Raw genomic sequence first — 22,602 nt, 5'->3', positions numbered from 1 at the left:
CCTTTGTGCTTGCCTGGTCACATGGTTTGTGTAATGGTCCACACTTTTTCTTCTTTCCTGTAGTTGCAGTAGCTGTTAAAACACCATCATCTTTTCACTAGAATCTAATACATTGTCACATTTCTATATTTGCAAGTCAAAACTGAATTTTGTATTTTTATAATCAAACAAAGAAAACACCTAGTAGTGTCATAAGAAACCTGGGGTGGGGGATTGGAGGGACTCTTAGACCACATCTATGACCTGGTAAACCCACAGCAATTTCTGCTCTGAAGAAGTGTCTCTTCTCTCTGTTTCTTTTACAATTTTTTAATTGGTTGTCTATGTGCTTGCCCACAGCCTATTTTAATGAGTAGAAAGAACAATGGTGACACAACCAGGTCTAGACATTGAAAGAATTAGAAGGTGCGTCTCAGACAGTTTTTAGAGACAAACTATTAAATCTAGCTAATGCTTGTATTTATAAACTTATAATCCACAGAGTTCTAACCACATCAAATTCTAGTCATAAAGCTACAGAAAAAAAAAATGCCCTACCTGACTGTTTTTTTAAGGATTTTTTTTGGCTATCTAGTTGTAGATCTTCAGCATAAATTGTCTATAAAAATCCAATTCAGATCAGATAAAATTCAGACCTACAATGTTTCACAGGACTCAGGTAGGAATCCAAAAACACCCAGAATCGTAGTGAAAACTAGGTTTGTGTTTGGCATGGAGACATTGCCCAGGGCCCGTGACTGAGCCTGGGCGCCACCTGTGCTTTATGGGCTCCTGTTCCCCAACTGGGAGGGGATGGTTCCATCTCTAAATTCTACACAGGTGTAAACATCCCCTGAGCGCCTCCTGAAGGTGAGCCCTGGGCTGCACCCCAGGAGGGCCTTCCTCTCCTGTCTGCCTGAGCTTCTCTGTGAAACAGTTTAAAAACAGTGCTGGGGGAGTTCCTTGGTGGCTCAGTGGGTTAAGGATCCAGCATTGTCACTGCTGTGGCTCTGGTTTATAGCTGTGGTGCAGGTTCAATCCTTGGCCTGGGAACTTCCACATGCAATAGGTGTGGCCAAAAAATAAATTAAAAAATTTTTTTTTTCTAAAAATAGTGCTTGGAACCGCCTCTTAGCACTGAGCGGGTGACAAGTAAAGTTCATGAACTCTTAGAAGACCTAGTCATGCAATGAATCTAGCATCTGCTTGGACTGTAAATCAATAAAGCCAATATTAAAAAGGTAATTCTTAAATTCTAGCAGTAAGGGGAAGGTAACACTTTACAAGTATATTTCCCACATACCCTGGTCTCCTGCACTGCTGACCAAGGGCACTCATGGCATGGGGCGGGAGCTCTAGGTGGACCGCTGTGCTCAGCTTTGGCCCTGAGTGGGCTCTGTGGGCAGACCTGCTGTGGGATAGCCCAGTGCCAGCCCACGGGCAGGATGTGGGGAGCATGCCTGTGTGCATGTGGGGCCACCACAAGTTCGAACCACCTCTCCTTGCAGAAGGCCATCAGCTGAACAGCCACAATCTGCACCTGATGCAAGATGCAGAGAAGGATGACAACAAAAACAATGAGTATGACAACTATGATGAGCTGTTGGCCAAGTCCCTGTTGAACCTGGGCAAGATCACCGAGGGCACCACCTTCTGTGCCTGCACCAAACTGGAGATGAACAGTAGCACCTCTCACAGCCCGGAGGATGTCAGAGTCAAGAATGAGTCTCTGGGCAGCAAGACTGAGCTGAGCCTGGACCTGGACAGTGATGTGGTCAGGGAGATGGTAGACTCACTGAAGCTCCTGGAGCAGGGTCATGGTGTGGTGTTGAGGGACAGCATGGGCAATGCCAGAGCCTGAACTATGTGATGCTGGGCAAAGCCAACAACCAGTTGGCTGAGAAGCTGGTGGAGGAGAGTGATGAGGAGGTGTGTCTGAGCAGCCTGGAGAGTCTGCACAACCTGGTCTGCAAGCTGAGTGAGGGCAGCCTGCAGGAGCATGCCCATAGCCCAGTGCTGGCCTCAGCCCACACAGCCTCCCAGAAGATGACTTTAAGGGCAGGACACTGACCATAACTATTCTGACATGATGAACCTGATGTGGCTGGAGGACCAGCTGAGTCCCAGGTCCAGAACATTCTCCAGCTGTGCCAAGGAGGACGGGTGCCAGGAACAGGACAAGGATGCCACCTCTGTGACCTTGGACAGGTCAGAGGAGGTATTCAACATGACCAAGGGCAGCCTGACTTTCCTGGAGCAGACCATTGCCCTGGAGACAGAGATGGCAAAGGCCATGAGGGAGAAGATGGCCCTGGAGGCCAGAAGGCAAACAGTCTGAGGTCTTACAGGACCAGTTGCCAAGGCAGGGAGGAGAGGAAGGCTAAGTCCAGGGACAGCCATGTCAAAAAGCCATACCATGGTAAAGGCAATATTTCTACCTACCGCAAGTTGCCTCCTGAGAGCACCAGCTAGAGGGAAGGCCAATAGGTTGCAGGTCAAGTCTGCATCTAGCTGACCCCAGCAGTGCATGTCTTAGAGCTGATTCCAGAAGGCCATTTCATGGTCAGTTTCTGAAGAGCAGATGAAAGTCTGAGAAACGTACAAAGCAACTCAGTGCCCTAGTGTTAGAGCAAATGAATCCTAAGATGTGTCAATGGGGAGCTCATGCCTGGGAAAAACGGTGAGGGCAGAGCCCAGCACAGAATGGAGAATATGAGCTTGAGCCTGTCTTTCTGCAGGTGAACCACAAGCCGTGTGGAGTGGCAGGGTCCATGACGATTGGTCAATGGGGATGAAGCATTTATTTCACAAATTGCATTCAGTAGGTGGCATTGTGATTTATAAAATTATCATCAAATGACAGTTATGGATGTAACCTCCCCCAGAGAAAACATCCCCAATAGAAATTGAACAGTAACAGGATGACCAATAATGTCAAACCAGGGCAGTGACTTCACACTGATTATCCAAGGGGAGCCATTTGCTATGCAGGGCATGGAGTGTCCCAGGCCGAGATCAATAGCACTTCCTTCAGCATCTGGACCCTCTCACTGCTAAGTTGCATTGGAAACAGTTATGGCACTTGCTTTATTGCAAGGCCCTCAAAACCATCCACTACAATAGTTCCAACCAGGTTTTCATTTGTGAAGTACATAGGCCTGTATTTGTGCAAATCTGTACACTTAACCACATACAGTATAGTCACTGTGTCTAATATGTGTGGGTGGTATTTCCAACCTGAACAACTGACTTTATGCAGCCAGTAATAGCTGTGTCCTCTTTCCATACACGGTGGGCTCCAGTTTTATCTTGTGTAGGACCTTGGCCCTGTGGATGTTTCCATCACAAGACCCTCTCAGAACAAAGTGAGGAACAATTTCAAGAAGGGAATTGGTGATTTCTTGTAGTCTTCCATATTATTACCAGAAAAGATCTGTTTTGCATATTGTTCTATTTCTTATGAATATTGAGTTTCAACATAATGAGGTTCAGGTCTGAAAATCCATTGTTACAAAAACACCCAAGATCAGAATGTCCTGTTTTGCCCTGACTCAGGGGTGTGTTCTCCTCTCAGTGTGTGCACATGCCTCCAGAGGAAGGTTGAGCATTGCTTGATCCAAACCCCACATGGAGATGAACCTTAGGCAGAGGCTGTGTGGGTTCCCATTGTGGCAGATGTTTGGGTGCTGACTGTGGTTTCAGGAAGGCAAGTGCAGGCCAGACCCTGTCAGGTGCAGGATATGAGAAAGGGTCATTTCTTAAATGCAACTGAGTGGAGCTCAGTGGAGCACAGGGGGTTGCACAGACCAGGAGATCCAGAATGTATGTTTACAGCTGAGGTGCAGTTGCATAGAAGCCTTCAGGTGGGTGGGTACTTGAGAGGAAGGGAGCACCCTTAGGAAGAAGCAGAGTCCTTTCCCTGGAAGGCTGAGGGGGACAAACACAGTAGGCACCTCTCTGTAATTCTGCAGAGTGTGTTTAGGGATGGAGTCTGGGCCCTGAGAAACCCATCAATGTGTTTGGACACATGCTGTCCCCTTGGATCCTGCCTCAGTGTGCTTTGTCCCATCCCTGTAGCTGTTGACTCCTTTTGTTTTGTTGTTGTTTTATTTTGTTTATGACATGAAATGGAACTCAGATCACTGTTTCCCCAAAATTAATGAGGACAGAGTGGAGACAAGCAGTAGAACCCAAAAGCTGAGGATGTGCTTTCCCTGCAGTGGGGGAGGGGCTGGGGATTTGAACTTTGCACTGTGGTCACTGCTATTGGCCTCTCCCATCTCCTCCAGATCTTCCTCCTCTGACCACAGCTCTGCCCCATTTCTTATCTGTGGACTCCACATGGCTCCCAAATTCCTTTTGAAGGTGTGTGTAGTTCTATTCAGAACCAAGTAAGAACAGCCCAGCAAGGACAGCAAAGTGGGGCAGAGTGACCCCTCCCCTCCTTATTACACAAAGCTGTGTTCTCTGCCAGCACACCCTGTATAGCTCCTGTGACCACAGGGTGTGTTAACAACCTAGGATCAGCTTCTCTGGTTTTATTCAAAGTGGAGAGGACTGTCTTATCAGTTCTCACTCATACCCAACCTTCTCAAAACAGCTTAAACTACAAATGCATAACCTTTGCAAAATCTTGGGCTAAAACAGAAGTTTATCAGGGAACTCCCTCTCTCTTCCTTCTCTGCAAGCATCTGCTTGGAATGGGGGAAGGGGAACAGGCTAAAGCCAGTACACAGCTTTTTCTAGATATTGTTGCAAGGTTTTCAGTTGAACTGTTGGCCTGTTTGCTTGTTTGGTTGTTTTGTGTTTGCTTAAATATTTGTTTAAGTCCCAAGATGATTTGGAATTGCAAGAAGGGAGACAGTAAAAGGGGGTATTGATAAGGCAAAAGACACATCCTCCCCCAGGACTTGCACATTGAGAGAACGCCCTTGGTATCCCGAGAACTGAAGTAGCTGGAGCCACATGGTGTTCACACAGATCTGCACTCAACTTCACACTTTCAAAATCATGAAGTAGTGTAATTTGTTAGGAAATTGTAAATACACTCATTAAAAAGAGTCACTTATTGATTTGTAATAGTTATAACTTGCTTTTTACCCTGTAAAGTCCTTTATATCTAGTTGATGATTTTAGATTATATCTCTAATTTATGGTTTTAATATTTTCCTTTGAAACTGTTACTATGCACATACTGTTTTATATTTATATTCATTAAATTGTACCAACGTTACTATGAAATTACCCAAAAGTCAATAAAACATTGTGCTTTGGGATAGCACATATAAGAGGAGCTGCAGTAATATATTTAGAAATTGAAGTCAAAACACCATAGGCTTGGCTTTGTCATCAGAGTTTATTATCTATAAATAACTGCAGGAAGGAGCTGACACATATCTAGGACCTGCCCCTCAGCAACAGCACTGGTTGAAGGTTTTCTCGGACCTAAAAGACACATTTCAGAGAATAAAATGTGAGCTAAAAAATAAAAGGAAGGATTTTTATATAAACATAAAAGTCTTCATCTCTTCCTGTGAGTCCTTTTTCTATTTTAAGTTCACATGAATGACTTAAGAAGAAAGCCCATAAAAGTTCCAAAAATCTTTAAACCAATCTTTTTTCTTGATAGAAAATGAATCCTTAGCTGAAAGTGAAACATTTGTTTTCTAGTGACCATGATTGGCCTGATGAATGAGATATCAATATAAAAATATTAAACCCCTAAAGAAGTTTTACCTGTCTCATCGCCTGGACCAAATTCATACTAGCCCCCATCTAGTGACCTTCTGTGCACTGGGTTTTTAAAACTGCCCCCAAATTGGTATTTCACATGGTCACATGACTATCTGGCTTGGGCTTGCTCTTAGAAATATTTTATGGAGTTATCTGCACATTTGTGAACTGTAGTCAATTCTGACTACAGAAATAATTTTGTCAGCAATGTCATTGCATTCCTGGCATCTGGCATCAGAGTTCTGACCAAACTCTGCTTCTCTTGATGGTACCACAGAGCCCCAGGCTGCCTAGATGTGTCACCTCTTAGCCTCATGCATGCAGCACAGCTGGGAGAGCTTCCTTGGGTTCCAAGGACAGACTTAGAGATCAGAACCAACTTCTGCTCCAGCAGCTTTGGAAATATTTTTGACTGCCCACCATGTCTCTGGATGGGATTTCCACCATTCTGGGCATCTGCTTGCAGTGCCTTCTGTGTGTTCTGCTTGTCTTGAGAAAAATGCTGAATTGGTGTGTTCAGGAACAGGAACCATGTTGCATGAGGAGAAATTTCAATACCAGTCAAATTTTATAGCTTTCATCATATGCAATCTGAGTGCTTGATTAAAAACTGCTCAAGTGTGTTTAAATGGCACTAAGTTTCCTGGTTCGATGTCAGGAAGCACTTGCTGAAGGATCACAGAGATCATTATTGATGTTGATTTCTTTGAGCAACACAGCTTATCATGTAACACATGGGAAAACAATCAACCAAGAGGTCAGGTAGCGAGAGCCTATTTGTTTCCTTCAGTATGGAAAGTCAAATATTTTCTAATTTGTGATTATACTGTTTAAAGGTCAAAAAAATTACCCCAAACCAAAGAACAATCCACTGATGTCACAGTCTGTCCCAAACACTGCTTTGTTTATGTCTCAAGGTCTCTTCAGATTGTTAAATACTCACATTTGTCTTTGGTTGGTAAGAAAAAGAAATTCTTTCTCTTGATGCCTGTTGTTGCTTTTAGATCCCTTAAGAGCAGAAAAGAACGAAAGCAAGTCCCCCACCCCAGGGTGCAATGGATCTGGCCACATAACTGGGTTTTCTCCGCATCAATGCAGTTTGTCTGAATGCCTGCACAAAGATAGGGTCCCTCCAGAAAGAAAGTCCATGTCTCACCATGCCCTGGAGCACACACCTGTGACTCATTTCTGCCATCCTCCTTTCTGTCATCTCTACCTCTGAGGCAGTGCCACCTAACAGAGGCAGCCCCTCTTGGTCAGCAGGGCATCAGAGCCAGGACCATGCCCCAGCCCCCCTCCAGCCTGCAGTGTTGCCCTGGCCTCCCCATCCAGTGCTGCTTCCTGCAGTTTGCCTGCCTCCCCCCACCACTGTTCACAGGTGGGCCTGGGCACTGGGCCTTAATTCCTCTCTCACTTGCTCTGTCACCCAAGATAGGTCACCTTTCTCCTTTTCTCTTCCCAAATCATAGAGCTGAACCTAGACAATCTCAGAGACATCTAGCCAGCTCCAAACAGCTGTGAATTCCTAAGAAAAAGGCCTGGAGGTTTCTTTTGCCCCATTATCTAAATGTCTCTTATCATGTGAACAAGTATTCATGGTTTGGTTGTTTGTTTGTTTCTTTTTGTCTTTTTGTCTTTTCAGGGCTGCACACACAGCATTTGGAGATTCCCAGGCTAGGGGTCCAATTACAGCTGTAGCCACTGGTCTAGGACACAGCCACAGCAATGCCAGATCTGAGCTACATCTGCAACCTACACCACAGCTCACAGCAATGCCAGGTCCTTAACCCACTGAGCAAGGCCAGGGATTGAACCCACATCCTCATTGATACTAGTCCGGTTCATTAACTGCTGAGCCATGATTGGAACTCCCAGTATTCATGTTTTATTGCATTCTACTTATAAAATCTGTTTCCTGGCATAGTTGCCCTGATATTTCTAAAAGTCATAATCTTAAGTAAGGATGTTTAAGGATGTTTAAGACCTCACACTCCCACTTTCCATAGATAGAATCTTCAATAAATCAATGAAAACAACTAAATTACTTTTAGAACTGAATTGATGGACACTTTTTTTTGGTTATCTTTCTCTCAGCACATAAAAATACACCAACTACTTAGATATCATTACAATTGATTGTTAGGGGAAAAAAGGCACATTTTTGGACACGACCGTGTGCATTAAGATCCTGATTTTGAGTCTAAGGTATCAGGGGTTTTTTTTTTCACTCTGAGACAGTTACCTGCAGGGAAGACATCATAGCCTGGCTTGAAATATGACAATGACCAGCTGGTTGTTGATAGGATCTTCTGAGGACTGAGGCCATCCCATCACAGTGGCCCACTTGTGAAGAACAGAGAAAAGTTTGAAAGCATAGTTGAGCTTAGAAAACAAGGGTAGCAGAATGTTTTCAGGTAAAGTATTTGCAGGAGCTACTGTGGTTCCAGGTTTTCAAGTGGCTCCTGGAAATAATAAGCCTGTGTTTCCTGGCACCATCCTGTGAGCCGAGGTGCAGATCTGTTACAGCAAGGGGACTGGAGAACAAGGCTGTGCCCATGTGTTCAATGAGCTGGAGGCCCCATGTTTGCCCCATGCAGCTTCCTTCCCCAAGTGCCCACCACCACCTTGGGCCCCCAGCTTGCACCCAGCCCACACTGTCTCACTGATCCCAATAAACCCTGAAGGGTAGTATTGACCCTATTTCCTAGTGGGGAGCTTGAAGGTCAGTCAACTCCTCTTCCTGGGATTTGGCACCGTGCCTGATACCCTGAAGACACTCAGTGCTTTGTGAACTGAACCAAGAGCAGAGAAAAGACCAAGACTACCTCTGTCCCAACCCTGAGCCTGCCTATCTTCATGGAGACCTGAGTCTGATGCTCAGTCCTAACAATCTGTAGGTCTTGGGCAGATGACCTGTTCTCAGGGCTTTGTTGCCCTCATTTGCAAACAAAGCATTAGGACCAAGCACTAATGTTTTAAGAAGAGCTTCTTTCTGCAGTTTTTCTTTGAGGCATCAAAGTAGAACATCTGTTCCTTTTCATGGTTGAGCAGTTCCCCATATTTTCACAAGAAAATTCTGAATGCCGTAGAGCATGGCCTGTGTCCTGCCAAGCCGCACCCTGAACCTGCTGACACAGACACCAGTCAGGTCACACATGGCCTCATCTTTGCCTTGGGAATAAGGAGCTCAGCTCTGACACCAGCCTTACAAATCCCTTCTAGGGCATCCATAGAAATCACTTGCAAAGATTTGCTCCTGTGTGATTTGTTAGTGACACCATAACATGTAAAACAGTACAAGGCTCCAGAGAAGAAAAGTCTCTTGTTCTCCACATTCTATGTTTTAGCTTCTCCTGGACCAGCTCCCCCAGTCCTTGTTTCTGTCCAGTTGAACTCCATAAAGTAGACAGCATCCCAGTTTGCAACACTCTGTTAGAAACACAAAGGACTCACCATGGGTGAGAATCAGCACTGGTCCCTCGAGCATGCCCAACCCAGCTGAGGAAGGGGCACTGAGCACAGGACAGTGTGGCCACTGCAAGACTAAGGCCCAGCCCCTGCTGCCAGCACAGGGTCGGGGTAGGTGGAACAGTACATGAGCTGGTCCTGCGTGAGAGAGAATCCACAGCATTTCTAAAAGCTGCCAGGAAGTCCAGCAGGAGGGCAGGGCAGGAGGAAGGCAGTGCAGGGGGGATGGAAAGAATGGAACAGATTGAAGGACCATCCCAGAGATAGTCTGGCAGGATGGGAGGAGAATGGGAGGGAGCCCAGGTCAAGGGTCAGGGTGATGAACCAAGAGTGGAGGTAAGGAAACAAGAACTAGGACCACATCCTACAAGGGGACTAGTGCCTAGGATTTTACAGTTTAAAACCTGGAAGCCCCAAATGATACTCCCACTGGACAGTTGGAGGACTAACCTGGAGACCCAAAGTCCAGGTTTAGGGGTTTACAGCATCAGCTCCTCCATGACCTCTGCAGAATCACATGGTTTTGAGACCATGTTTAGGGGGATTAAGCGTCTGTACTATGTAGGAATCCTCACCTGCATTACTCTTACATCAGTGTGCATTTTTGAAGTTCCCTGCAAACCCTCATCCACGCAAAACCATGACAACCCCCATAACTTCTGCCTTTTTAGTGGGTGTCACACCAAAAGCACACTTCTGCTTTTCTGTATGAAACATAATTGTCATCTTATATCTACATGTATCCTGTGGGGCAGGGATCAGCAGTGCTGGAACCGGCTTCTACCCCTGAGGTAGGTAGGCTGGTTCCAAATTTACTATCAAAGGGAGAGCAGTAACTGTGGCGTGCACACACACACACACACACGCACGCACACACACACACACACACAATTTAGCTTCAGCTGAGTTATTTCTTTGGGATAAATCATTTGGAAAAATATTGTTGGAAAATGACAAAAATTACTCTTTGGTTTTGTCATGTATTACTTCACCCCTTTCCAAAAGGATTTTACCACAGTCATGAAACGCCCTTTTTTCTCTCAGTAAAGAAGTTAAAATCTTTACAGAAAATGGAAATATTTAACTAGACAAAAAAAAGAAAATAAAAACCATCTATGATCTTACCTTTTAGAGATACATCCTCACTACATTCTGGTGTGTGTTCTAGATGTTTCTATGTGTGGGTGTCACCCACCTAATGTGCCCACAGTGCCTGGAATGCACCTTGTGGGAGAGCTGACACCAGATAGATGAGTCCCTCTCTCAGCCCGCTCTTAGTTGTGAGGAGCAAGCTGGCCTCCCCCAGAAGCCCTGGGCTATGTGTATTTGAGAAGGAACCATTATTAACAAAGGAAAGTTGGAGCACAGGGAGAGGGGTTGAGGCTGGGGGCTCCTGTTGGTGTCCCTCCCCACCTGAGATGGATCCCCAAGAGCTGGGAAGACCCTCATGCCCATATCCCTCTGAAAGGCCACAGGGTGGCCACCCCCTTTCTTGGGGTCGGTGCCCAGCTTGCCTTCCACTGAGGGCTCTGTCGGCCACTTGACAGACAAGATGCATCCAAAATGGCAAACATCCCCTGCTTCAGGCAGAGGCCTCAGTTCTAATACAAGGACCCCTTTCTTCATCAGATGCAGCAAAACTACATCAGATAGGGACAAAACAGGAGGCTCTGTGAGAGTCATGCATATGCGTTCTCCTGATGAGACTCCCTCTGGGGGTAGGGAGGCAGTGTGGGCTGGCCCCCTCTAACTGAGGACTTCAGGGCTGTCCCAGGCCTGGAGCTCATCTCTGCATCCCCAAGGGCTCGGCTTAGGCACAGACACCCGAGCTGTGAATGAGGCCACAGGCCTGATGTCCATCCCGGTCACCGTCTGCCTTCACCTCTGCCCATGACCTTAAGAGAGAGCATCTCTTTCATTTCCTCCTATGTTGGTCTCTTATTAGCCCACTACATCTAGGCACGTAGATGATTCGGGGCTATGTAATTACAACACACATGGTCTCTTCTCAGGAAGAGACAATTGTAATTTTAGTCCAAGGTTCTGATTCCTTAATGCAGCTAAGAAAAAAATGATCTAATTTTAACCTGAGCCACCTCTCTCTCATATGCAGCTGTGAGAAAGCAATTACCCATTGATTCTTGACTGCTTCCAGGCCCATGTGCTTTGTAAAGCAGCTCAAGATCCCTCGCTATGGCTACAGAAACAACGCCCCCATAACCATACCTCACTCCAATCTGGCCAAAGAGCTGGAGAAATATTCCAAGACTTCATTTGAGTACAGCAGTTACCACAGCCATATGTACAGCAGTCAGGCCATAGCCCCAAGGTGCAAACCAGGGAAATATCCCCCAAAGGATTTGATGGTAGGAGGTGCACATACTTATGCCCCAGAGTCATGCTTGCCATTATCATTGTGATTGTGTATATGTACATCCCCCAAAGACTGGTCCAGCATGTGGTTCCTTTGGCCCCCTAGGAAAGCAGCCCAGGGTCGGGGTCATACAGGTGCAGGAGCTGGCCCTGCAGGAAGGAGGGAGACCCCTTCACTCTGTGTCCCCAGGACCAGGTGTGCTGGTAGCTTGCAGGGCATGGGGACAGGCTGCTGTGGGCTGGTCGCTAAGACAGTTCCTCCTCTTTCCTGATCCCCTTGACAGAAGACAGACACAGACCAGACCAGGGGAGCTGGTGTCACTGCCAGAGTTCTCTGCTTTTAGGGGGTTCTGTGTGCCCTTCATGTGCATTGCAGTCATTGGGGGAGATTTTTAAATTCTGATGCCCAGGGCTGCACCCCAGGCCAGTCAGACCTGAAGCCCTGGAGTTCCTCCCTGTGTGTGGCATCTTTTAAAGTCACCAATGATGGTAATATTGAGACAGGGACACTGAACTTATGCTCCTCCCACTGCCTCCCTGCAGCAGGCACAGCCCCAGAGTGCAGCCTGGGTCCTGACTTTGTAACTCTGTTACTGGCCTCACTCATAACAGCCACCATATACACCCACAACATAGAATCCTGGAAACAAATAGACACCATGTAGTTCACAGAGAAAGGTAGTTTATTTCTGCTCCTACATACCCACTTGCAGTGGCATCAACCCTAAACTTACTAGTTCCGATGACATTACAAAATTAACTCGGTACGTAGTTGAACCACATAGGGGAAGGCTGCATTTCCTCTGTTTCACTTATTTATCTAACCATGTTTCTATTTTAAATTCTAGGCTATGTGGCCTTAGTGGGTAGATTTTCCCAATGGGGATGTGGGTCTTATAAGTTGGATGGTTTAGGAATCTTATCTTGGTTTTCTTCAGCAGAGGCGAGGAGAGAAGGTTTTAAAGATTGGAGGTACTCTCTGAAAAAGATATTTCATTAAAATCACAGCACACCAAAAAGAAAAAATTAAGTAGAATTCCGGGGGAGTTCCAAAACCTTTTTACAATTCTGTATGAGTTGCTGCACATCTGTCTACATTATTTTAGTCATTCCTTGTTATTCATACAAATAACAATTCATATGGTGAATGAAATTTAATATTTCTTTGATTTATCTCATATTGATTATCCTTGTCCATATTGACTATAAATGTATAGGAACAAAGGTGTTAAGTGCAGGAAAGGGAGTGGCTTAGGGTAGAACAGAAAATAGCTTGGCTTTTTGTAATAATAATTTGCCAGTTTCAGGCTTTGTTATAGCTTCATTCATTTGCCTGCAAATGAAGGATCAAAAAATTTGAATCCACATAACTAGGGATTCTGCTTATGGGATTTCTGCTTCACTGACACATTCTAGTGATCACTCTTTGCTACACTCCTCTTGCTGCTGATGCTCTGTGAGGCCAGACTGCCTTCAGCCCATGGTTCTGGTGGACCCAGGGTGAAGTCGTGACCGGGAGAGTATGTTTTCCTGGTCACAGGGCCCTTTCTCAGCTGTTCCACTCAGGCGCTGTGTGACATTGGATGAATTAACCTTCCTGTGCAGTGGTTTCATCAAAGGCAGAAGCAGGGCTCATGCCCCCCCTACCCCCCCAGGAGGCTGGGGGTTGGGGGGGCATGGAAAGCTGTGGAAAGCTCAGTGGACCAGGCTCAAGAGGGTCCTCACACATGTTCTTTCTGGTCATTGATTCTCACCTGCCCAGAAAAAACACCCATTGCTGGAAACACTGCTCTGCAGCTAACCTACAAACACACAAGGACAGAGAACAGAAACTTCAGTGCTGGGTCATCTAGGAACTAAGAAAAGGGAAAGGCAGCTGCTACCACCAGCTGCTGAGGACAAAGCAGAAGCTCCATTTCTCTCCCACCAGATTCACAGGTTTTTTAAAAACATTCAGGAATGAGCCCCACAATCTGAGGATGCGCTGGGCCAGGTTTGTGAGGGGGTATGAGTTGGGAAGATCCATTTCTGTTCCCCAGGGGGACAGCAGTGGACACCTGGGTTTGGGGGGCTCTGCAGTGACCCAAAAGGAGACCATTCCCAGTGCCTGCCACAGGCTCAGGGCACGTGCTCTTTCTCCTAAAGAAAGAGTGACATTGAGCATCCTGTGGGGGGAGGGGAGCATAAGGCCTGGGGATGTGAGCAGGGCCCTCTCCCCAGGATCTGGGAGTCATCCTTTAGATGCCACCAACTGCCATCAAAAACACTCAGCAAACATTGGCATTTCCATCTATGTTCCTTCAGACACTCAGGAGTCACTATATGTCCATCTGTCCATCTACCTGTCTGTCCGTCTTTCTATCCACCCCTCCCTCCCTCCATCCATCCATTGACCCACCTATCTACCCACTCACCTCTCTGTCACCTATCTTCTTTTTCCTTCTAACAAATCTCAAGAAAAAGACTATAGGAGTTCCCATCATGGTACAGCAGGAACAAATCTGACTAGGAACCATGAGGTTGTAGGTTCAATCCCTGGCCTCACTCAGTGGGTTAAGGATATGGCATTGCTGTGAGCTGTGGTGTAGGTCTCAGACTGGGCTTGGATCTGGTGTTGCTGTGGCCCTGGCATAGGCTGGTAGCTGTAGCTTTGGTTGGACCCATAGCTTGGAAACTCCATGTGCTGTGGGTATGGCCCTAAAAATCAACAACAAAAAAAGACTGGATGAGGAAAAGACAGTGAAACATGTGCCCACACACAGAGGCAATGTGTCCATTTGCCTGCAAAAATTAGCATGAGCTTTACCAATGTGGCCAATTTTAAACTTGATCATGAGGCTTCATGGAAATTACAGGCAGTCAAGAAAACTACATGTGAGAGGGAATGGCCAGTGGGCTGGAGAGGCTGAACCTGAGATGTGTGAGGGGAGGGGAAGGACCACCTAGATATGGAGGGGGGAAGACATAAATGTGTTTGCAGAAAATGCCCAGGAGGGAAGCTGGGAGAGCAGAGGGCCCCTCCTCTGCCCCCAGGAGCCCCAGGGGGCATCCCCATCCCCTATGGTATCTGGGTTTCAAGGTGAGCTAAGAAGGGCCTTAACATTTCAAAAGGGTTGGAAAACTGAAAGAAGAATCACATTGTGTGGCCTGCAAAAGTGACCTGGGGTTTGAATTTCAGTGATCTTAGAGGCTTTACCCACACAGGCCACTCTCATCCATGTGTTTCCCAGGGCACCATCCTGGCAGAGATCTTGTGGCCACCAAGTATAAACCACTGCCAGGGCCTTTACAGAAAAAGTTTCCAACCTGGTCTGTCATGCCCACTGCATCTCTGGGCAATTTATCAGGGTTTGATTAAAGCCCCTCATTCCCAGCCTTGAACGTGCCCATATCATGAGCCTCCTTTTGGTTATTCCCAACTTCAAAGTTCTAAGCTTAACACTTCTCGATCATCTTTGAAGCCCAGTTTGCTCCTCCAAGGCCTTGTCTCTCTGATGTGTGCACCCCGTCTCCTGCCCCTCCCCCATTCCAGGCCTTCTCCATTCACAGGCACCTGCCTTAAGCAGCCTTCCCCAGGGGCCTCTGAGACCCCAGGACTGATCCTCTTGAGAAGGGCCCCCTGCCCCCACAAACCCCTGTCCCTGGAGGACCTGCCTCCCCCTACGCCTGCCAAGCTCTCCTGAATCATTCCCTGCCCCTAGAAGCTTCTTCCTGTCTAGTTCTCTCTGACAGATGCCAGCCTGCACTTGGGACCACTTCCAACCTCCTTAGAGCTGCTTGTGCAGAATGAGGCACCCAGGCCACTGGCAGCTCTGGGTCCCACCTGGGCAAGTAGCCATCTTACCTCTTCCCAACCCCAAAAGCCCACAGGCTGGTGCCAGCTGGGCAGGCAGGAGCAGTGCAGGGAGCACTTGGTGAGGGAGGCAGGCAGGTGACAGCCACGAACCCTGACTTGGATGGAGTAGGCATGTTAAACCACTTGAGTAAAGAATCTAACAGGACACACAAGGAGACTCCTTTTTCTCCCTTTTGGCCACTCCCTCAGCATGTGGAAGTTCCCCGACCAGGAATCAGCCCTGTGGCACAGCAGTGACCCAAGCTTCTGCAGTGACAATGTCAGATCCTTAACCCCTTGTGCCACCAGGGAACTCCCAGGAAGCTCCTTTTCTTCCCTTTAGGACTCTGCTTCCAGATTTCAATTTACTTATAGGAAAGCACAACCCTGAACCCATGTGAAGACTTGGAGTCAGTGCCATGAATTACAGGTGGGAACCACTGAATCCAACCAGACCTAAGGGTGCAGGTCCCAGGGTGGTGGGGAGATCCTAAGGAGGTGTATCTCTGGGCTGTATTCTTCTTTGTCTGCTTTTAATGGACACTCAGATGGAAAGAGTTGTTCTTTTCCCCACAGGAGAATGTTAACATTCCAGAAGGTGATTTCCCATTGTGGCACAGCGGAAAGGAATCTAACTAGTAACCATGAGGTTGTGGGTCTGATCCCTGGCCTCAGTGAGTTAAGGATCTGGCATTGCCCTGACTGTGGTGCAGGCTGGAAGCTGTAGCTCTAATTAGACCTACTAGCCTGGGTACCTCCAGGTGCAGCTCAAAAAAAAAAAAAAAAAAATCCAGAAGGAAGTGGGCATTCTAGGGGAGAAAGACTTAGTGAGACTCTTACAGGCAGAGTAGGTCACTAAGTTGGAAGGTGATCACTAAGTAGATCCCTAAGTTGGAAGCTATATTTTCCTAATTTATCATATTTAATCGCTATAGATCTCATAACATCTATGAGATGTTATGCACAAGAGGGTCGAGCACATGAAGAGGTATTTCTCAATACGGTTTAAGATTCAGTGGGATTCTGATGTTGTAAATGCAATGGTTAAAGGCAAAACTCTAAAGAGCTAAACTGTCCTGTAAATTCGGCAATGCGCTGACATGCAGAGGAACATTAATATAGTCTGGGGATTGACTGGAAAAATGTTTCAAATGAAAATAGCATTGCTTGTCAACAGAAAAATTGCATTTGACTTTGTTAAGGGGGGGTTCATCAGTGCTGGGGAGGAGGGGCAGAGGTAGGCTCCCTCCCTGACACCACCTGCTCCACAGCACACCCTGGTGCAGCACAATTAGCCCAGATAGGTGGTATATATTCAAAACAAAGACCTTCACTACTTGAAAGTCTGAAGTTAGGTTTTCATTGGGAGCAAAACTATATGTGACTGATGGTACTTAGGGAGAGGATGCCTGTGAGATGATGTTATACTACCTTTCCTCCTGGTTGTGTGAGCCCACAGGCCCATCAATAAGTTGTCCACAGTTCCATCTAAACTGCCAAAACTCTGGATGAGTTCCATCATCTTGGCATAACCCAGGGGAAGGAGAATCTTTGGATTAAAATATTTGGTAAAGTAGATTCATTTTACCAAAAGCTTGCTGTAATTTTTGTAGAGACACAGGTGTCCTGTTTACTTTCCTTTAGAAATTGAAATTCCCTCATTTCACTTTTTTTTTTTTTTTTTTTGTCTTTTTGCTATATCTTGGGCCGCTCCCGCGGCACATGGAGGTTCCCAGGCTAGGGGTCGAATTGGAGCTGTAGCTGCCAGCCTACGCCAGAGCCACAGCAATGCAGGATCCGAGCCGCGTCTGCAACCTACACCACAGCTCACGGCAACACCGGATCGTTAACCCACTGAGCAAGGGCAGGGACCAAACCTGCAACCTCATGGTTTCTAGTCGGATTCGTTAACCACTGTGCCATGATGGGAACTCCTGAAATTCCCTCATTTCAAAACAAAACCTTTTTCTTATTTATGTGGCCCACCTTTCTTTTCCTGAACTAGTGGCTGGCCCTCCCTGGGGGAAAAATCCCTTATGAGTATGATTTCATCTCTCCCACAGTTTTTGTATTCCTATTTTTATAACAATATTATAAACAATATAAAGCAATAAGCATCAGTCCCTTTGGACAGTCCCATGAGCCACAGAGCAGTTGGTTTATAGAACCCACGGGGCATGTCCCCTGGACATGCCCTGTGTCTCTTCTCAGAGTGAGACCACTGCTGCCCACACTGCTCCATCTGTTGCTTTGATGAGGGCCTGTCACATGGGAGGGAGGGAAGGCAGGCACACTGGCATCTGGGAGCACTTGTCCTCAGGGCTCAGTGGAATTGGATAAGAACATGGCTGTAACTTCCTGGCAAGTTACTCCTCCTGCTTGTGTGTTTTGAGGGTGTGGAACTGAACCCCTGGTCCACATGAGGGGCTGGGACAAGGCTGGGCAGTGGCTTACCTAGGCTGCCATGATGCACTCAGAGAACTGCCAGGACACACCCTTGGTGTCAGGAACCTTGGTCTTTTGTCTAGAGTCATAAGGTATCAACAGTGAAAGCTTAGTTCTTCTTGCATTTGTACAGGAATAGGGTGTTCTGGGTGGTTCTTGGTGCTGTTATGACCAGCCCTGTTGGCCATGAGGCTGTGGTCACTTCCTCTAGTCAGAAAGCCTGAATAGGGTACCCAGGTTGCAGACTCAATCATGACAATATTGAGGACAGGAGAGCAGTGCCAGGCTGTAGCATGCCTCCCTCCCCACTCTCAGCGAAGGGCAACTGAATTAATTCCCTAGAATTATCCTGATCTAAAGCACAGCTGGAGCCCCCCGAGTCCTTTCCACACCTCAGCCTCTTGAGGGAATGGCTGCACGGCCTTCAGGAAGGTTTCAATATGCCTATTTATCATGAAAGCCTGGCTTGCTGGAGGCAGGGGGTTGTCAGGACACTGCAAAGGGGTCTCCTGGCTTCTTTCAGGGCTTCTCCCACTGCAGGGTCAGGTGAGCTTCTGACCCCTGAACAAAGAGTATCTTGTGCTTCTAAGGACCCGGGCTCATTCTGGCCCACCATCCATCAATCACCTTCCCAACCTTGTGCTCAAGGACCTTTGTAAGCAGCTATAGAAATCACACTTGCTCCTGTGGGCCTGGTTGGCTGTTAGGGAGGCTGGGTGTTCAGAAGGATCCTTTGAGCAAGCCTGGTGCAGGCAGGATGCCATTCCCTCACAAAGGGCAGGGCATTGGGGGACTGTATGTGAGTGTCTGTGCATCCCTGAGTGCTTTAACATTTATCTAGGCTTAACTGAGTCTACAGGTGTGTGTGGTTCTATCCCCTTCTCTGTCCCCCTTCACCTGGGCGGCTCTTTATTAGGATTGCAGAGGGAAGGGGTTTTAGCGGTCTGGCCTGCACCCTGACTTGAATGCAACTTCATAAAGTGCAGGGGCCCCACCTGTGCAGCTGGATCACCTGCACAGGATGGTGAGCCTTGATTGGCCACCACCACCCCTCCTGGCAGGATGGATCATCAGATCTGTAGAGGGATGAGCAGTCTTCAGTGTCCCAGTCACCCTGTGAACAGATAAGCAGTCATGGTGGGAGACTCCTTCCAGGGTGCGACCAGGCTGGTGAGGCCAGTGACCCCAGACATCCTGGTAGCCAAGCCCAGGAGGGCACCTTGATGAGATTAGCAATGTGCCCTAGTGGGCTTCCTGCATGTGGCCTAAGAGACTTGTGTACTCTTCCTGCTATTTCCCAGCTCAGCCCATCAAAACACACAATGTGAAAGTAGGACAAAGAGGGAAAGCCAGACTTTCTTATAGGAATCAGCTGGATGGCACCATGTCCCCTTCCTTACCTAGCCACAGGTGTGGATGCACAGTGCTGCAGGCAGCATGGGGGCTCTTCTGCTGCTGTGGCCCAGGGGCAAGGGCCCTGAGTCATTCCTGTCTGTCTCCCCAGCAAAGCGGTACTGTAAGGATGCCAGCTCAAGCAGCAGCACCACCAGCACCTGTGCACCCACTAGCAGCAGAAACCTGAGCTGCAGCAGTGTCAGCAGTGCCAGCAGCACTTGCAGCAAGAGTAGCTTTGATTACTGGCACGACATGGAGGCGGTGCACATGGCGGCCACCACCATCCTGAACTTGTCCTCGCGCTGCAGCTAGATGCTGCAGAATCTGTCCAGCAAGCCTCAGGACTTGTGCTCTGAAAGGGCGTGCAGGCCATGCGGTGCACCTGGTGGGGCAGGGTTGGGGAGGCGAGGCCTCTTCCGGGGTGGGGGCCCAGGCATGAGGGGGCATGTCTACTAGCTGGTGTTTCCTCAAGGGGCGGGACCGCAGGAGGCGTGGGATCTTGAACAAGGTGGGCCCAGGGACGTGGGACCAGGGTGATCCTGAGGGCGGGCCACCCGAGGGACAGGGTTTCTGTGCATTCCCCCAGCCCTGAGGGCACGCTGGCCGTGTGGTGCAGCCACTGCCTGCAGCTTAGCCCCCCTCCCAAATGCTGGCACAGACTGTCCACCTGCTGGGCTCTGCTTGGAGAAGGCTTGACAGCACATTGTCCTAAGGGCTCATTTTTCCAGACTAGTAGAAATAATTAGGTCTTTTAGATTAACATGTCCATTTCTAGAAAGTACGGACCCTATGCTTCCCTCACGGTGGTTCAGAGGACTGCACAGAGACTAGGAAACTCCATCAACTGTGCACCCTGAAGCTTAAACAGAGGAGGGTGGGCTGCACAGCAGTGAAGTGAAACACTAGACTGCATCCTCACAGTGCTATAAAACAAAGGTGAAAAATCCAGTTTCCATCAGGCTCCCAGCCAGGCAGTTACAGTCAGCTTCCATTAGTCCAAAACACCATAGATGCTAAACCTGTGAGCAGTACTTACATTGGTTTCCCATCAGTGGGCTCCTGGCAGGTGCTAAGAGCAGGAAAGGGAGCCCCTGAAATGCTGCAGAGCTCAAAGCTGTCTGCCAAGGATACTAGTTGGCTGAAGAAGCAGGTGGCACAAGCGGGTTATGTTCTCAGAGGATGGAGGACAGGAGCAGGCGAACAGGCTGGGTGCTTCCTCTCCAGAACAAAGGGCTTCTCCATTTCCTAGGCATGCACCTGAGCTCACAGCAGTGACAGTAGTTGTTAGAAATAAGTGTAATTTGTAAGACTGGAGAAAGGTCAGTAATTCTATGTTTTCCAAATGCTTCCTTTTCTTTCTTTTTTTTAACCATTCAGGTTTTATTGATAGCTACAGAGAGAGCAATACAAGCAAAAACTATTTTATTTTATCAGAAGGTGCTATTTTTTCCCAATTTGATACAGAAAGTATTACATATGATAGCTACAGAGAAATAAAGTACCCAAGTTTTGAATACCCAAAATTATTTCTTTCTTTCTTTTTTTTTTTTTTTTTTTTTTTTTTGTCTTTTTGCTATTTCTTTGGGCCGCTCCTGCGGCATATGGAGGTTCCCAGGCTAGGGGTCGAATTGGAGCTGTAGCCACTGGCCTACGCCAGAGCCACAGCAACGCGGGATCTGAGCCGCGTCTGCAACCTACACCATAGCTCACGGCAACGCCAGATCGTTAACCCACTGAGCAAGGGCAGGGACCGAACCCGCAACCTCGTGGTTCCTAGTCGGATTCGTTAAGCACTGTGCCACGATGGGAACTCCCCAAAATTATTTCATTGCCCTTTTTTGGTGGAATTCTATCATCATCTGAAATACAGATGTGTTTAGCAAAGGAATGTTATCCCTCAGTCTTTAGCTGTTAAATACCCAGTTGTTTCAATGTTATACAAAGCTAACAAAAACTAATAGTTCATGACTTGAAAATAAAAAAGAAACAAATAAAAATAATAATTACTTTTGATTGGAGAAGGAAATCACCCAAGGAAAATTCAGGTGACCTCCATAAGTAATTATTATTAACATTTATCTAAAAAAGGATTCAACCCAAGACCTTTTTAATTAAGATAAAGTACTTCATTATATGGTCATAGGTCCTTTGAGACCATCATTAAACTACTAGTACTGGCTTGCCAAACACAATGAAAATGCAATCAAATATAAATTTAGAAATTCAACTTATCTTCACCCTTCAGCCCAAAATGGCCTAATTTTTATATGGGTTTCAAATGATAAAAGAGCATAAAGCTTCATCAGCATGAAACTGGGCTGCATTTGACAATAATTGTCACTTGTTAGTAGCATCAGGAAAACAAATAATAATTCTTTAAGATTTACTTTACAACCTGAGTAAAGAATATAAGGAGGCAACTCATATATAAATGCAACAGAATTTATCTCCAGCTTACTCTCTGCCCAGCACCTGACTGGGGAATTTCATGTATTATCACAATTACTTATTTTCCTTCTCCTCCCTGAAAAATTCATAAAACTACACATATTTCAATCCTCAGTTCCCTCCAAATTGGGGAGATGGGGGGGTGGACAGGCAAGAATTATTAGAAACCAAAGAATTTCTGTGATAAATCTAAATAAGTGTTTAATATAAAATCAGAATGTGCAATAATACACAAGAGATTCTTTCAAATGTTTGATTGTTTCAAATTACCTATGTTTAATTCCATCTACAACCTCTACAAGAATTGTATCATTGGTTCTGATTCCATTAAAGAGAGGTGACCCCAAGTGTCTTAATTCACAACTGCAAAAATATTACCTTTCGACTTCCTATGTTTCAAATTTGTGAAGCGCATTTGTTTTCCACTCAGATGCTGAAGTATCTTTAAAAACAGGTATTAATCTTAGTATTTTTCATGTTAGTTAGGAAAAAAAATGGTTTCATTTAGTCAATTAAAAGGCACCCAAAATTCTTCAGATCACCAAGAAATTTAAAAAAATCCAATGCCAGTCAGATGTCAGTAAAATGGACTGTTCCTTAAACTCTAATGATCAACCGAAGCATCATCCAAATAAAACAACACTATTTCAAGTAGTTACTCTTTGAAGACTAAGAATTGAGTCATGTTTCAACTCTTAAAATAATGTTACAGTTAAAAGTTAATCTTACTGGAATCCTCCTGGTAGTCACAAATACTGAAAAAATACACTAATATCAGTTGCCAAATATAATTTTTTCCTCAGAAATAAAATAGTTTCTGAGGACACATTCAGTTCAGTTATACTGTATATGGTCATTTGAGAATATTAAACCAAGAAATAAAAAGGGTTTTGTTGTTGTTACATAGTTTGGTTTATTAAGTCCTA

General features: G+C 46.4%; 1 pseudogene; it reads left to right on the top strand.

Moving 5' to 3' along the window:
- Positions 1 to 1,435: 1,435 nt before the first annotated feature.
- The window catches only part of LOC146404476 (myelin transcription factor 1-like protein), a 28,630-nt pseudogene continuing 7,463 nt past the window's right edge, over positions 1,436 to 22,602 (top strand).

This window comes from Sus scrofa, chromosome 3 (genome assembly GCF_054392235.1).
Source record: "Sus scrofa isolate SSC_HxYL_T2T_F1_AM1 chromosome 3, Sscrofa_HxYL_maternal_Yorkshire_Landrace_v2.0, whole genome shotgun sequence".
Taxonomy (NCBI): domain Eukaryota; kingdom Metazoa; phylum Chordata; class Mammalia; order Artiodactyla; family Suidae; genus Sus; species Sus scrofa.
Note: the sequence above shows the minus strand (reverse complement) of the source record. Positions and strands in the feature narration are given on the sequence as shown.